This window comes from Hirundo rustica, chromosome 16, assembly GCF_015227805.2.
Source record: "Hirundo rustica isolate bHirRus1 chromosome 16, bHirRus1.pri.v3, whole genome shotgun sequence".
Classification (NCBI taxonomy): Eukaryota; Metazoa; Chordata; class Aves; order Passeriformes; family Hirundinidae; genus Hirundo; species Hirundo rustica.
Genome location: NC_053465.1, coordinates 4,647,557 through 4,662,050, shown reverse-complemented (window position 1 = coordinate 4,662,050; position 14,494 = coordinate 4,647,557). Strand labels below are relative to the sequence as shown.

At 50.9% G+C, this 14,494-nt stretch overlaps 1 long non-coding RNA gene across 2 annotated transcripts; it reads left to right on the top strand.

Moving 5' to 3' along the window:
• The first annotated feature begins 4,121 nt into the window (after positions 1–4,121).
• LOC120760137 (uncharacterized) lies at positions 4,122–14,099 on the top strand. 2 transcript variants are annotated; one of them, XR_005703309.1, is made up of 4 exons: positions 4,123–4,257; positions 6,058–6,178; positions 6,745–6,981; positions 13,140–14,099. It is a non-coding gene; the product is annotated as an uncharacterized LOC120760137 (long non-coding RNA). The 2 variants fall into 2 exon arrangements; XR_005703308.2 differs by lacking the exon at positions 13,140–14,099 and having other exon boundaries at positions 4,122–4,257; positions 6,745–10,107.
• Positions 14,100–14,494: the final 395 nt, after the last annotated feature.

Sequence of the window (14,494 nt, the reverse complement as noted above, 5' to 3'; positions counted from 1 at the left end):
GAGGGTTGAGTCTGCCCCTTTCCCCATCTCCCCGAGTGCCCAAGCCCCTGTAAACCCCCCAGGTGCTCCCAAAGCCGCCCTCTAAAGCCACCCAGGGCTCAAGGGCTGGCTGGGGCTGGCTTCCAGCGCTGTCACGTCCCAGCCCCGGCTGCTGCACGGATTCCGGGTCAAACCACCCCAGGGCAGCGCGGGATCAAGGAATCGCTGTTTTCTAGGTCGTTATGTCCTTTACTCTTTAATTCTTTGCCTCCTGAACACCCCCAAGGTACGTTATAATCACCCCAAAATGCAGCCACTAATTGTTCGGTGTCCCCGTGGGGGAGGAAGAGCAGAGCCACATTAAATCACAATAATCAAGAGCTTCTGTAACAAATGAACTCGAACTTACTTGACAGGAGGAAGCTGCGGCGCTGCCTGGCGCTCCGCAAAGGGCCGTGTTTAGTCGTAATCTTATTTGTAATCTAATCAATATGTTTACTGAAGGAGAGAATATCATCAAGTATTACTTTAAGACACTTAGGGGATGTGACACCGTTCACAACTCAGACGTAAACAGGTTTGTTGGCTGTGTTTGCTTGGAGGAAGAACGCGGGGCTGGCAGAGGGGGTTTGTGGGGTGAAGGGGACCCCACATGTTCAGGGGGTCAGGGATGGGGAGAAGAGGACCCCACACGTTCAGGGGGTCAGGGATGGGGAGAAGAGGACCCCACATGCTCAGAGAATCAGGGATGGGGAGAAGAGGACCCCACATGTTCAGGGGGTCAGGGATGGGCTGTGTGAGGAGCAGGGGGACCCCACACTCTCAGGGAGTCAGGGATGGGGAGAAGAGGACCCCACATGCTCAGAGAATCAGGGATGGGCTGTGCCTGAGCCCCTCCTCAGCTCCCCATCCCACCACATCCATGGGAGTCCCCAGGCCCTTTCCCAGGCTTGTGGGCAGGCTGTTCCCTCCAATCTTCTGTGGCTGATGATGAATCCTGCCCTGTGCCAAGCCCAGGTGTCCTGTCCCATGAGAATTTTTTTTTTTTTTTTTTTAGTGTGTGAGCCTCCAAGAAAATTTGGAGATTGTATTAAAAACTTACCCCATAACATCCATAACAAATAATTAGGCTCTAATGTACCCAGTGGAGGAGTTCCCCCTTACCCCAGGCAGTTAGAAAGTGCCTTTTACCCTGAAACATGAGGGCTATTCGTATAAAAGTGCATATAATGTTCCCCTTATAAAATTTTTATCCTGTCTAATGTATCCCAAAGCTCTTTAAAAACTGAAAGCAGAAACTCTGGAGGTTTGGCTGCAGCTCTGGGGAAAGGGAGGGCTGTTTAGGTGAAGGCAGCCCCTGCAGACTGACAGTGAGCAGGGACACTGTGTCCCAAGAGGGCAGAAACCTCATCCAAGGCAGGCAGGATGGGACCAGTCCCACGGGTCTGGGACAGATGTGCCAAGGTTCTGAAGCATCTTTAGGACATGACCCAGACATGCCTGCAGCTCACTGATGAAAAAACACATTACCTGTGAGTTAAACTGACGGGGAAGCTGGTAGGAAAATAAAAACGAGAGGAAAAATAAATGCTGCCTGTTCAATTACTCAAATTAGGACTTATTTAGAAGCTGTGTTTGCAGAGAACACCCACCTTCACCTTTATTTTTTAAAGATTAGGGGTTAGAGTAAGGCTTAGGGTTAGGCTTGAGAGAGCCGAAGAACCTAGAGCTCCAGGAACACTGGCACTGGAAAAATGAGTAAAGGTGGCACTTCACAACATGGTTTAATGGGCAAGGTGGTGTTTGGTTGGACTTGATGATCTTGGAGGTATTTTCCTAGTTTAATGATTCTGTGGTTCTATGAATGCTGCTGCTGCTGCTGTGTGTGGAGCTGGCACAGGGCTCCTGAGGTGGCTTTTTGTGGGGTTTTTGTTATGTTTTTCTTGGAAATGGCATGGTGGTTGTTTGGGTTTTGGTTTTTTTTTTTTTTTTTTTTTTTTTTTTTTTTTTTTTTTTTTTTTAATAACATAAAGCGTGATTTAAAATAGAGCCCACTCATCACAGATGACAGGGTAGCTACAAAATCCAGTGTTTCAGGAGAGAAATGCCAGCACAACAGCCTGAAGGCGCTTGGAAAAGCCGATGGATAAAGGCTGGGAGGCTGTGCTGGTGCCTGGCACCAACCAGGGCTGGGAAGCTGCTTCCCGTGCCAGGGAATGGGGGCAGCAGGGTGGGGGATGGCATCTCTGGCACAGCAAAGTGACTCCAGGGGCTGCACCGGGCAGGTGTGTGGGGTGTGGACTGGGAGCACAGGAGAAGCACCAGGGGCAGGTGTTTTTCCACCAAAGCCTTGTAGGGAGGCTCCAGGGCTGATGCCCCAGCCAGGGCACCCCCTGCCAGCTGCCACCCCTCCACAGAAGCAGAGGAAATGCTTTGGCAGCTCATCCCCTGCACATCTGGCTGCTGTTGCTGCCTGAGCCATCGGGTGCAAGCCTGGGGGTGCCAGTCCCTTAATTTAAGGGATACTGGAGGGGAAAACACAGGAGAGATGTGCTGTTTCAGGGATGTTTTTCCAGTGGACCCGCCAGAGGCAGGCGGCTCGTTCCCCTGTGCTGGCTCAGACGTGCCCCACTCCCTTCAAACCGGAATGGGGCCCTACAACCCCGAGGAAGCCGTGAGGAGCCGCTGGCATCCCACATCAGGCAGAGCTCGGAGCTTGTTTTCCTGCTGCCTGCAAGCAGGGAGCAGTGTCCCCACGCTGGTTTCTCTGCAAACCTTCGGCTGCTGTGTGGTGACAATTCCCGGTCAGAAACGCTGTCCCTGGATGCTCTGAGCACTGTCCCTCTGTCCCTGCCCATCCTCACAACGCGGATGCTCTGCTGCTCCCAGCAGGTCTGGTGAGTTGTCCTGTGCAGGGAGAGGGCTTTGCTTTCATTGAGTCCCACTGAGATAAATCCTGCAGATATTGCAGCATGTTTGTGCCTGAAAAAAAAGAAAAAAGAAAAAAAAATATATGTGGATGTTAACGTTGCCAGTTGTCACCGTGCTTTAAGGGATGTTGTGGAAATAGAAATGGGGAAAGTATAATAGATACTTCAGATTTGCAGCCTTAATAGCTTTACAGCACATCTAATTATTATCTATCTATCACATCAATATACTGCAGCACTCGTGGTATTTTTATTTAGCTCCATCTGGTGTATGATAACACGCTTCTGGTACCAAACAAGCAGGAATTGGAAAGGAATTTAATACATAGTTCTGCAGAGAAGTCCCTTAAAACACATCCCAAACCAAGCACGTGTCATGCAAAACCAACCCTGCAGTTTGGACAGAGAAAACACTTCTGGGTGAGAAGGAGGGATGTGAGCAATTTAAAAATGTACACGCTGTGCTCCGGGTTTCTTGTCTGAAGCCTGCAAATCCGATGTCGATGCTGTTTGCCCATCTCCCAGCATTTAGTGTGTACTCCTGGGAACAGAGGTGTGGGGTGATTCCAGGTTCTCTTTAGCTTTGAGAGAGAGCCAGGGGTAAAAGTGACAGGCACAGGAGCACTGAGAGGTGAGAAGGGAAGGGGGGCAGCAAAACACCCCGTGGATGTGGGAATGGTGGGAATGAGGAACACTGAGCCCTGCTCACTGAGAGCTCCTTCACCAAGACATTCTGACTTCCTCAGCTGTGTGGAAATCTCTCAGTGGCAAACACAACACAATAAATTCCCTGTTTGCTTTCCCCTCTGCGAGGGGCAGCGGTGAGTGGATGTGGCAGACACGGTGGTCCCACTAACTGCAGATGGAATAACACTGAGGGACACATTTTAAGAGGGAGGAAAGGGGCTTTGTGAGGGGAAAAATCCATTTCCCATCTGTGTGACACGAAGGGGATGATGCATATGCTGCCAGCATGCCTTGCTGGGGAAATCACCTGCAACCCCCTGGGATACACCAGCGCTGAAATCCTCCTTCCTCCTGCTCTTGCAGAGATTCACCTTTGCTCTCCCAGATGAGCCCTAGAAAATGTAATTGCGTTGAACAACTCCAGTAACGAGCTCCTGGTCTGCAGACAATCAGTTTATAGCCAGGCTGGCCATGAGCAGGTGTGAAAAGCCTGGCTCCAGCTGGCCCCAGGTGCCCTCAGGCTGTGCTGGCACCATGCACTGACCCTCCGAGCTTTGGGGCTGCTGCAATGCAAGCACTGAGGAGAAGGGGCTGGGGCTGTGCCCTGGAGGAACCACGGGAGGCTGCTGGTGACACAAGGTGAAAGACGGAGGGGATACAGGTGAGTGGTGACCTCCCCACTTGGGCACCTGTCAGTTCAAGTGGAATTTTCCAAGGAAACCTCCCTCTGCCTGACTGGCAGCACATCAGTGTCCGCAAAGACCCCACCTTTGAGCCGGGAAGGACAATCACAAGCTCCTGTATGGAGCTGGCCTGTGGCTCCATGCAGCTGGTCCTGCACTGGAGGCAGGGATGTGCCTGCCCAAGCTGTCCCACCACAGAAGACAGGGGAGCTGTGCTATATTCACTGCTGGATTACTTTTAATCACATGTTTTCCTCCAAACAAAGGATTGCTAGCTCGGTACTTAGAGATGAATGCATTTTATTTATCATCTCCAGGCAGGCACTGTTTCCTATTAACGTTTTCCACACTTTACAGCCTAATTAAGGTCATCCCACCAGCAGAACGCTGCTGTGTGTGTTTTAAACGGCTGTACCTAATTATTTCTTTTAAACCTTACACGGAGTAGCCTGTGTCTGATCAGCAGGTCCCTGCTGCAGGCTGGAGGCTCAGTGCTGGCTCCCTCCTGCTCCTGGGCAGGAGTCAGCACATGTGGGGACATTGCACACGGTCCCTGATGCTTATTTTTTTATTTGGTTGTTGTTTGTTGAAAGATTGTTGTTGTTTGTTGAAAGATTTGCTTGTTTGTTTGTTTGTTTTGAGATTTTTTGAGAGCTCAAAAAAAGCCCTGAAAGCTGCTTGACATCGACCCAGACTTTCAGCATGAGCAGCACCAGGGTCTCTTGCTGTGGTGTGACCTCTGAAATCCCACCTGAGCCCAGTCCAGACTCACCTGAGCTTTGGTGCATCTCCTGCAGTTCTCTGTGGTGTCATCTCCACGCTCTGGTATCACTGAGCTTGGCTCGGTGTCACATCTGATTTCACTGCAAATATCCTCAAAATCCTTTGAAAGGCACGGCTTCCCCTAAACAGATTGTGGGACCTGCACCTACCTCCCTGCTACCTTTAAATCAAACTTCTCTGAATATATTACGCTGCAGAGCCATATGTTCAGTGCCACTTCCCTCGGAGTGTCACGTAATTCTTTGGCTATAGGCTGCCCAAGATATATGGACGTTGCCAAAAATAGGGAATGCTGGACCAACCCTCCTTCCTCTTCAGGAAAAACGTGCTTTCAGCTGCCTGGGGGGAGGGTGGGTGGGAGTGGGATTGAGGCGTGACTACACAGGAGAAAATCCCTTAAATTTTGTTCTGCAGACCCCATCCTGTGAATGCTGTGAGGGCAATCCTTCAGCCCTGTCCCACTCAGGATCTTTCATGGCTTTCAGTCTGCATTTCCATGTAACACTCTGCTGGACAGAGAAATTGGAGTGCGTTGAACACGAGGCACCAAGAGCATCAATAAATTTTTTGCTGCCACGGGGGTGGGGAACAAATGTGCTCCATTCACATCTGAAGAGAATGGGATCTGCTAGAGCACTGGCAGGTTTCATCCTCAGCAATACAAACAACTCAATGGGACCATCAGTTCCCCGTCCCCATGGTGTGTCCTGCTCTTCTCCTGGTGTCCCCACCCTGGGATGGGTCAGAAGGAGCTTCAGAGGTGAGCCTCTCCCCAGTTCTGTGTCACAGCCTCCTTTTCCCCACCGTGGTTTTTGCACTTCTGGCCGTGGCTGCCAGTCCATTTGGGGATGCTCAGGGTCTGAGGAGGTGCCAGAGCCCAGAGTGGCCCCGGAGCTGCCTGGCTCCGTGCTCAGCCCAGTGCCAGGCCCTGCTGAACGGGCACCACCGAGTGCGATTACAGCTCTGGAATGCTCTTTGCTGTGAATCCCTTCCAGGACCAGCTAATATATGCTCTGATATTGGCACTGCTCTCACTAATATTCCTGCCAGCGAATTCTCTGCTCTGCTTGAATATTCATGGGAAGTGAATGTGAGGAGAGGAACAGCCTAAAAGGGGTGAGTGCGTTTAAAAATTCAGCTTCCAAATTCAGTGGCTATTTTGTGTGGTACTCACCCAAGCGTTAGCTCCCATACTATTAATTTCGGTCTGTGTTTCAGACTTCTGAGCAAATTTTCTGTGTTTTACCCTCACTGGATTTGCAAACTCTTCCCTCCCTCGAGATCAGTAGCTCTGTATAAAAACAGCAACTCTCCTTGATGAACTTTGCAGTCAAAGGATTTGTTTTCCTTGACTTTTTTTTAAATTATTCTGCCTTCACCTCCCCGTGCACGGTTCAGAGCCTGCGGTGGCTCTGTGCTGGGATTGAAACGATTCTTGCTTAGGTAAAGTCTCATTTGGGCTCGTCAAAGGAGTTTGGTGCGTTTGTAATTAAGCGCCTCTCACACCTTCTTTAACCTCGCTTACAAGGAGTCGAAGCGCTAGAAAAGCCTGCAAGAGGCAGGAGAGGCTCATTTGCACCTTGAAATGCCAATGTTTTGGGAGATCAATGCTGTCTGCACGGAACAAAACTATAAGCAACTTTCAAGTGGGGTTTTGTTTTTTTTTTTTTTTTTTCCCAAAGCGGTGTCTCCTTTGCATATTGGATTCACGTCTGATTATATGGTGAGTGAGGCGTGAGAGAATAGGAAAGCAACCTCCAAAGCATTAACTCCTCCACACGTGCCGGGGCTCCAGCGCAGCTCGGCTTTCTTGTGCTTCCTCCTTCCTAAAAATATCATCGCACCCCACCGGATGACGGGAGAGAAACGCTACTGTTACAGAGGCGAGCGTGGGAAGCTGAGACTGTATCAGAATTCGCGTAATTAGTATTTGCATCGGGCTGTTTCTCGGCCGTACAACCAATTCGGTGGCAGGGAGGCAGGAAGGGCTGCTCTCCTCTCTCTCAGGAGGTGACACCAAGGCAGGGTCACCGCCTGACCCCGTCCTGCTCTCCAGCCCCAGGGTGGTCGGAGCCATCCCGCATCCCCGGCCCCCAGGTGCTGGAATGCGGCAATTCCTCGCTCTGCCCAGCTGCCGCTCCGCTCACAGCGCTGCCGGGCTCGGCAGAACCAGGCACCTTGCTAATCGTCCCTGGGCCACTCGTGAAAGGCTGTGAAATTTCCAATTAGCCCGGAAAAAAATGCAGATGAGCGTGTAATTCTCTGCCCAAATTAAATCAAGCGTCCGAGCACGCTCTTCCCTCACTGCTCCGCTTCATCCACCATCTCCCCTCTGCATCCTTTAGCACTGCACATTTCTCTTTTTAATTGGTGGCAGGCTTTACCCTTGGAGTTTAAACTTTGCCAGTGGGTGGAAGGAAGGGGCTGCCTTCTTTATTTGTTTTAAAGAAAGTCTTTGCGGCTGTGAGGATCTAATGCATCAGCTTTTTGGGGGGTTTCATCCCCGCTCTCACGGCTGTGTCAGACTGGCCTGGGTCTGATGCAGCAGAGGAAAGCAGAAGATTAGTTTGAGATACAGGGGGGAACCTGGCTCGTTTGGGATGCTCGGCCACAGGGTTTGCATTAGAAACATGTTGACACTGCTGAACATGGAGAACCAAGGGAATGCTAATGGTCCATTCATTAAATATCTCGAAGTCCATTTAGGATCCCAGAGAGACCCCGAGTAAATTAGAGTTCAGGAGGAAAGCTGGTGCTGCTGAATACACAACAGTGAATTTGTGTGTCCAGCCTGCTCCAGTGAGGGACATTCTCCACTGCCAGGTGCCACCAGGAGGGGAGATCCCAGCACTCCTGTGCCACAACATCTCCCAGACAGAGCCCAGGAGATGCTGGGCATGACACCAATTGGAAAACCTGTTGCAAAAATAAGAAATGATCCATCAGGCCAGGGCTTGTCCCACTGGAGCAGCGTTTTTGGTGTTTGGAGGTGGCATTTATAGAGATAGACACTGAAATTGTCCTCAGTCAGGGCAGAGTGATCCTGGAGTGCCCTTTCCCAAGGCTTTCTGATGCTTCCACCTTTCAACACTCAGCAAATGAAATTCAACACAGACCCTTTTTAGTTTACTTCTATCCCCATATAAAACTGTGGAAAATGTCCAGATCACAGGGATGGCCAGGGAGCCTGTTCCACCCCAGCTCAGTTGCCCTCCCAGTTGCTTTTCCAAAGAAATACTGATCAATTTTTTTTCTGTCTATGCAGCAATTGCTCCTAATTGCTGCCTCCATTGTTTGCCTTCTGGTTTGGAGCATGTTTAATGGGAGATTTGTGCTCATCTTGAAAGGATGCTGGCTTTAATGATCAGGGAGAGTGTCAGTGAGCTGGGAGTTCACAAAGCAATGCCCTTATTTCTGATTTCCAGTGTGAACTCCCATCTGCAGCTGCTGCAGTTTGATCCTGAGGGGAACCCAGAGCTGGGCAGAGAGCTTTCAGAGCGGGTGGAGGTTCAGTTGTACCAGGGCAGGCGGGAGGTCAGGCAGACACAGAAATTACGGACTCACAGAATTATTATGGCTGGCAAAGACCCCCAAGCCCAACCTCTGAATGGCCACCACTAAACCAAGCCATGAAGTGAATGCTGATGTCCACAGCAAGGACTGGGCAGGAGCTGGACTCAATCCCTGTGGGTCCCTTCCAACTCAGCTTATTCTGTGACTCTCTGAGCCCCTCACCCCAAGCACGAGGCACCAGCAGCTCCTCCACTTGCTGCAGAGGCTTGGCTTGGCTTCAGCATTTATGTAACAGCAGGAGAAACCCAGATCCTCTGAGAATGTGTCCTGTGCCCAAAAAATGTTCATTTTGAGCCAGGTGGGAGAGAAGTCACCATGTCCCAAGGAGTTCTTTGGCAATGAGAACAAGTGTCCTGCTGGGACAATCGGCAGGGATGGCAGTGGGTCACGGCTGGGACAGGATCCTGATGGATGATGTTGCTCCACAGGCAGCGCACAACAGATGAAGTGGGATCAGCCAGGCAAAGCCCTGTGATGGAGGCACAGGGCTCCTCTGCTCAGGGCTGAGCTTTCGGCTGCAGGAGGCTGGAGGAGAGCTCACCTCTGTGACGCACTGCTTCTTCCAGCTGTGGGTGTCCTTTGGTGGGGTGGGTTTGGACACGGAGCTTTGACTGGGGATGCTGGTGGTGGGGCAGTGAGAGGCTGGGGAGGGCTGGAGGAAGGGACTGCTGCTCTCACCCACGTGCCAGAGGAACACTCCTGCAGCCTCACGCCCTGATGTTCTTGTGTAACTGCAGGGAAAGGGGAATGATGGTCTGTGATTAGATGGGTTTGGGGGGAGAGCTTTGATCCTGTCAGCAGAGGCGGGAGAACGATGGGAAGAGAAATGAGCGCAAAGAAAGGAGAGGGGAGGAGGCAAACACCATCAAGATGGTCCTGACAGACGGGGAGGAGGTGAGGGATGTGGCAGGAGATGTCTCCCAGCGCTGCTCAAATAGGCAGGGGGAGGACAGGAGCCCAGGCTCCTTCTGGGGGAGAGCTTTCCCTTAAACCCAAGCTGTGATTTCCATTGGTACTGTCAGATCAGCCCCAGAACCTCGGCAGGAGGGGCAGTTTGACATCAATTACTGCAGTCCTGTCTCACCCTGCTCTGGCAGCAACCCGGGGAGTGCGCTTTGGAGACAGATGTGTTTGACTCACAGATGTGACGCAGAGCAGAGCATCAGGCAGTGCATTGAGTTTGGTGCTGTTTTAGTGGGAACCAGGGCCCTGAACAAGCTGGATGCTGTGGCCTCAGTGAGCAATGCTCTGCCCAAATCCCTGTTTGTGAGGCAGAGATCCGCTCAGCCGCAGGGAGCTCTGGAAGCGTGGCAGCACTCAGGACGTGGTGACAGCGAGCACAGGCAGAGGCTGGCAGCGGGCAGGCTCCATCTCAGAGCCACTCGCCTTGAGCTTTATCAAATCATCCCAAAAAGCAGCGTCAAGTGGCTCTAGGTGTGCAATTCCCCCAGGAGCTGAAGGAAAAACAAAGCCAGTGGAAGGCGGTATCAGCCCTCCCTCCTGACCTTCCTCTCTTCGCTGGGGGTGCTGTGTGTGGGGTCTCACCTGCCCTTCCTCCAGCACAAAGCCCGAGCTTGTCCTGCAGCTGCCACCATCCCACCTCCCTCTTGGCCTCCCCACCCACGGTAGGTCCCAGAGGATGAAGCAAATCTTGTCTGATTCAGATCTTTTTGTAAACACAGCCCTGACACCCCCACGCTTTAATACAGCGCTCCCTGCTCTCTGTTGGAGGTTCTGTAGTGGAGGCTTCTAAAAAAAGGAGAATTTCTGGCATTATTTACAGTTAAAAAGATTGGGTTTGACACATTTATGGCTGAGACAGTAAATATGACTTATGGCAAATCAATCCACTGCGTTTGACTGTGACATTGGTGCTGCCAGGGATTTGATTGGGGGTTGATGGGTTTATTTGCAGAGGGCTGGGAGATGCCATCGGTGTCACGGCTGTCCCGGGTCCAGGCTGGAAATTCGGGGCTCTTGCAGCATGCTGAGAGCTCAGCCCGTCCTGGCCCGCCCTGCCATGCTTTTCCTGCTCTTCCCAAATCCCAGGAATCACCACCCGGGGCTGTGGTGAGGCTGATGCAGCCTCTCTGTGCTGAGCTGGCATTTTCACAGCTTCACCAAACTTTCGGGCTTGTTTTCCATCCCTGGCCCTTTTCCTCAGAGTCCATTTGGATGTCTGAAAACAGAGATGTTGAAAACTTAATTTATGCTACGAGGAGAAGCAGTAGAGAAAGGGGAGGGTGTGTGTGTGTGTGTGAGGGGGGAGCTCGAAAGGCACTTTTTTGAAAATTTTTTTTAAACTTTTTTGCTTATGGCAAGTGGTAAGCATGTTTTATTTATGTATTCTGAGATCTGCCAACGTTATGTTTTCCTCCTGACTGATGCCTTGGCTGCAATGACAGCTTACACTGAGCCTTATTTACCCTCCACAGACACCTCCCTGAGACTGTCAGTGAATTATTCTGTGCTCCTCAATTAATGCAATGCAAATTTGGCTCCTTTGTTAAAAATTTTGGTGGGTTTTTTTTGATTTTTTTTGTTTGTTTGTTTTTGTGTTTTTTGTTTTTTTTGTTTTTTTTTTTTTCAATGAAAGAGGTCTGGAGGTTTTTTAGAGATGGTAAAAATTAGGCATCTTACAAAATGTTAGTGAACCCCACCTTCCACCTGCCTTGCTGTTCCCTGACTGCAGTGGGGTGGTGCCTGTGTGAGGTGAGAGCTAGAGGATGGGGATTCCTTTCTCCCTCCTCTTGCTGCTGGAGGAGGGGTGGGTTTGGCCTGTGGCAGCTACCCTGAGCATTCCCAGTACCTGCTCTCCTTTGCCATTTCCTTTGTGAAAGCTCCTCTGTCTGCTTGTCTCCAAAAAAACTCCTTGGGGTGGCCAAACCCAGATCCGAGCTAAGATCCAAGTATAGAAATGGGAGAGAAATGAGAGGATGCTCGCTGCGAGCTGCCAGAATCTGTAGGAGATGCTCATTCCACGTGTCCACGAGCACATTTGTGTGTCCAGGAGAAACTTCCACCACCAGGAAAGTTCCTGCCAGGGCCATTCTGCTGGTTCCAGGCTGCTCTTCCTGACAGAGCACAGCTCCGGCCCTGCTTCCATCCCAGCTGGGGAACTACTTTGGCAAAATCATCGCTAAACGAGGATTTTAGCAGCGTGTGGTATGGAAGGCATCCAGGAGTGTGGTTTTCCAAGGTAACAGCTGAAGGAAGAGAAAAGAAAAAAAAAAAAAAAAAGTAAGACTGAGCTTTTGTTAAGTAATTAAAGAATTCCGGGTTGCTGGAAAGCCTCAGGGCTGTGCTTCTGTGGCTGATCGGAGTCTTTGTTTGCACAAGGCTGGTAAACATTTTGCAGTTCTTGGCAATAACCTGAATTATGTCCTACCATTAAAAAAAAAAAAAAAAAGTTGAAAACGATGGGTTTATATCATTATTTTAGGGCAGGGAGAGGAACGAGCGAGGGAGGGACTTTGATGGGCTGGCATTCCCTGAGGTCTGTGCAGAGATGCCCTCACTTCTCTAGCTCCATCCATGGGATGCTTTGGGTAAATAAATAAAGTTCAGCAAGAGCAGAGAGCCCAGGATTGCTCAGCACGGCAGTTCCTTCCCTCAGACTGGGTTTAGCCGCTGATTTAGACGGGGGCTCACTGCACAGAGCATTAACATGCTCCCTATGTACCCTGGCTGTGCTCAGGAGAGATTTGCATGGGAAATCTCTGCTCCTGGAGCCTCTACACCCACACCCTTAATTAAGCAATGACCCATGCTTCTGCTCTCTAGGATAAGTGAATATATGCAGCTGCAATGCACAGGAGAGGATTTTGTAGTGGTTTTGCTGTTTGTTTAAGTGAGGAGGAAGTTTGCTCAGTGAGTTCTCCTGACCACCGGCTACGCTTGGTTGGAAAAATACATAAATAAAAGCAGGATGCAATTTCCCACCAGGGGTGATGGAGACCAGGGAGGCCGGAGCCCAGCTCCCATCTCCTGCTGGCAGGGCCAGGGTTATCCCACACCTGGCTTTGGGTTAGGGCGCACAGGGGAGGGGGAAATGGGAAAATTGGAATAAAACCATGAAGCACATGGAAGCTATCCCCTGTGTTGCCCAAGCCTCTGAGGGTGAGGTTTGCAGGGGAGGATAGGGGAGCTCACCTCCCGGAGCTGGGGATGCCTGTTGGTGTTCCAGCCCTGCCGCCCCATGTCCCTGTGTCCCACCGTGCTGTCACCACAGGGTCCCCACCAGTGCTGGCCTGCCTGCCGTGGGATCCTGCCCCAGGGACGGGCTGGCAGGCAGAGGGGAACTCACTGCATCCCCTTCAGTCCTGAAAATTCATTGAGAAACCTCCTTGGATCCCTCCTAGGAGGAGATGTTATTAGGAATCTAATTTTTAAACACTGTTGACTCTGCCCAACCTTGGGTCAAGTGGAGTTTGATAGTGTGGTAAAGGACACGTTCTCGGTGGCCTTTGTGAAGCCACAGGAGATATTTTTTTATTATCCACAGCCACTGAGACTGGGGAAAAATCTTCTAGAAGAGGCAGCCTTCCTCGTCGTGCTGCGGGAAAGATCATCTGAATTAACATGAGCTCCTTGGCTATTAAACGGAAATTTTAAATGGGAAGAAAATTCTGCAGTGGCTGCTAAATTGTGTGTCAGCAGCAAGGGGAAAAAGCAACGTGTGTCATTCCTATTATCATCTTGAAATCCATCTTCCCTCGACACGCCATGACGGTGGATAATCCCCGATACGACACCCGCATCGCTAATATTTGCAGAGGCAGAACTCCTGCTCTGGGAGGATTCTGCTCTGCATATCTCATCCCCCACCTTGCAGACATGGTCTGAGATGATCGGGAACGCTGAGCACGCTGCTCCTGGGGGAGAACTCACTGACCATCTTTTCAGAAAGGGTGAAGAGAGGTGGGGGCAGGAGGGACATGGGAGAGCTTCCAGCCCCGCTGTGTCTGGAATGAGGGCGCTGCGGCAAAGAGCTAAAGCCCGGTCAAAGCCCAGCGTTTCACTGGTCCCCAGCAGCTCTGCATCGTGGACTCCCCCAAAAAGGTGTTATCCACAGGGCAGGGAGAGCAAGAAGCAGCTCCTGGGGGAACAGGGACAAGGGATTTTTCTTAGCTGTGTCTCTGACCAGTGGTGCTAAAGGCTGCTGGGGATGCCCTTGGACTTCCTAAGTGGGTGCAGCCTCCCTCCCCCCATCCTGCTGGACTTTCTGGACCAGGAGACACAGACATTGTGCTAGAGCAAACAAGGATGCCTGGAGAAGGGAGAAACTGGAAAAAAAGGCTGTTTATCCAAATGATCTTCAGTTTAGAACCAGGGGGATCTCTCTGGCCCTGGAGAAAGATCCTCCTGGCAATGCAGCCAGGAGCTCCAGGTAATCCTGCCCTCAGTCTGCTGGGGCTCCTGATTATGAGCCACATCCAGCACTGCTTGGAACCTTTGCTTTATAAATGAGTGTGGAAAAGGAGTGTGAGCGTGTTGCAGCTTCCCAGGAAGCTGTTCTGCATCCTCTGCAGATGAATTCACTGTCTCCTTAGCTTAAGGTCTGGGTAAAGAACTAATTATTTGGACCTAAGCTTAAATCTGTATCCACAAAGATGGAATTGTGACTCTTGCCAGCTTCCCCTAGAGGATTGCAACCTCATTTTGTTCCTCGTGAACTTCTGCTGAGGTGTAAAATAACGACAATCTCGAGAGCTAAAAATCGCTGAAGGATGGATTAAATTATAATGCAATCAGTCCCAAAGACCTTCTGTGTGCAAGGAGCAGCATTAGGCTGTCCCAGAGCAGGCAGCCTGTCAGGATTACCCATCCTGCTCCCACCGCTTTGTCTCCACTGGGAAA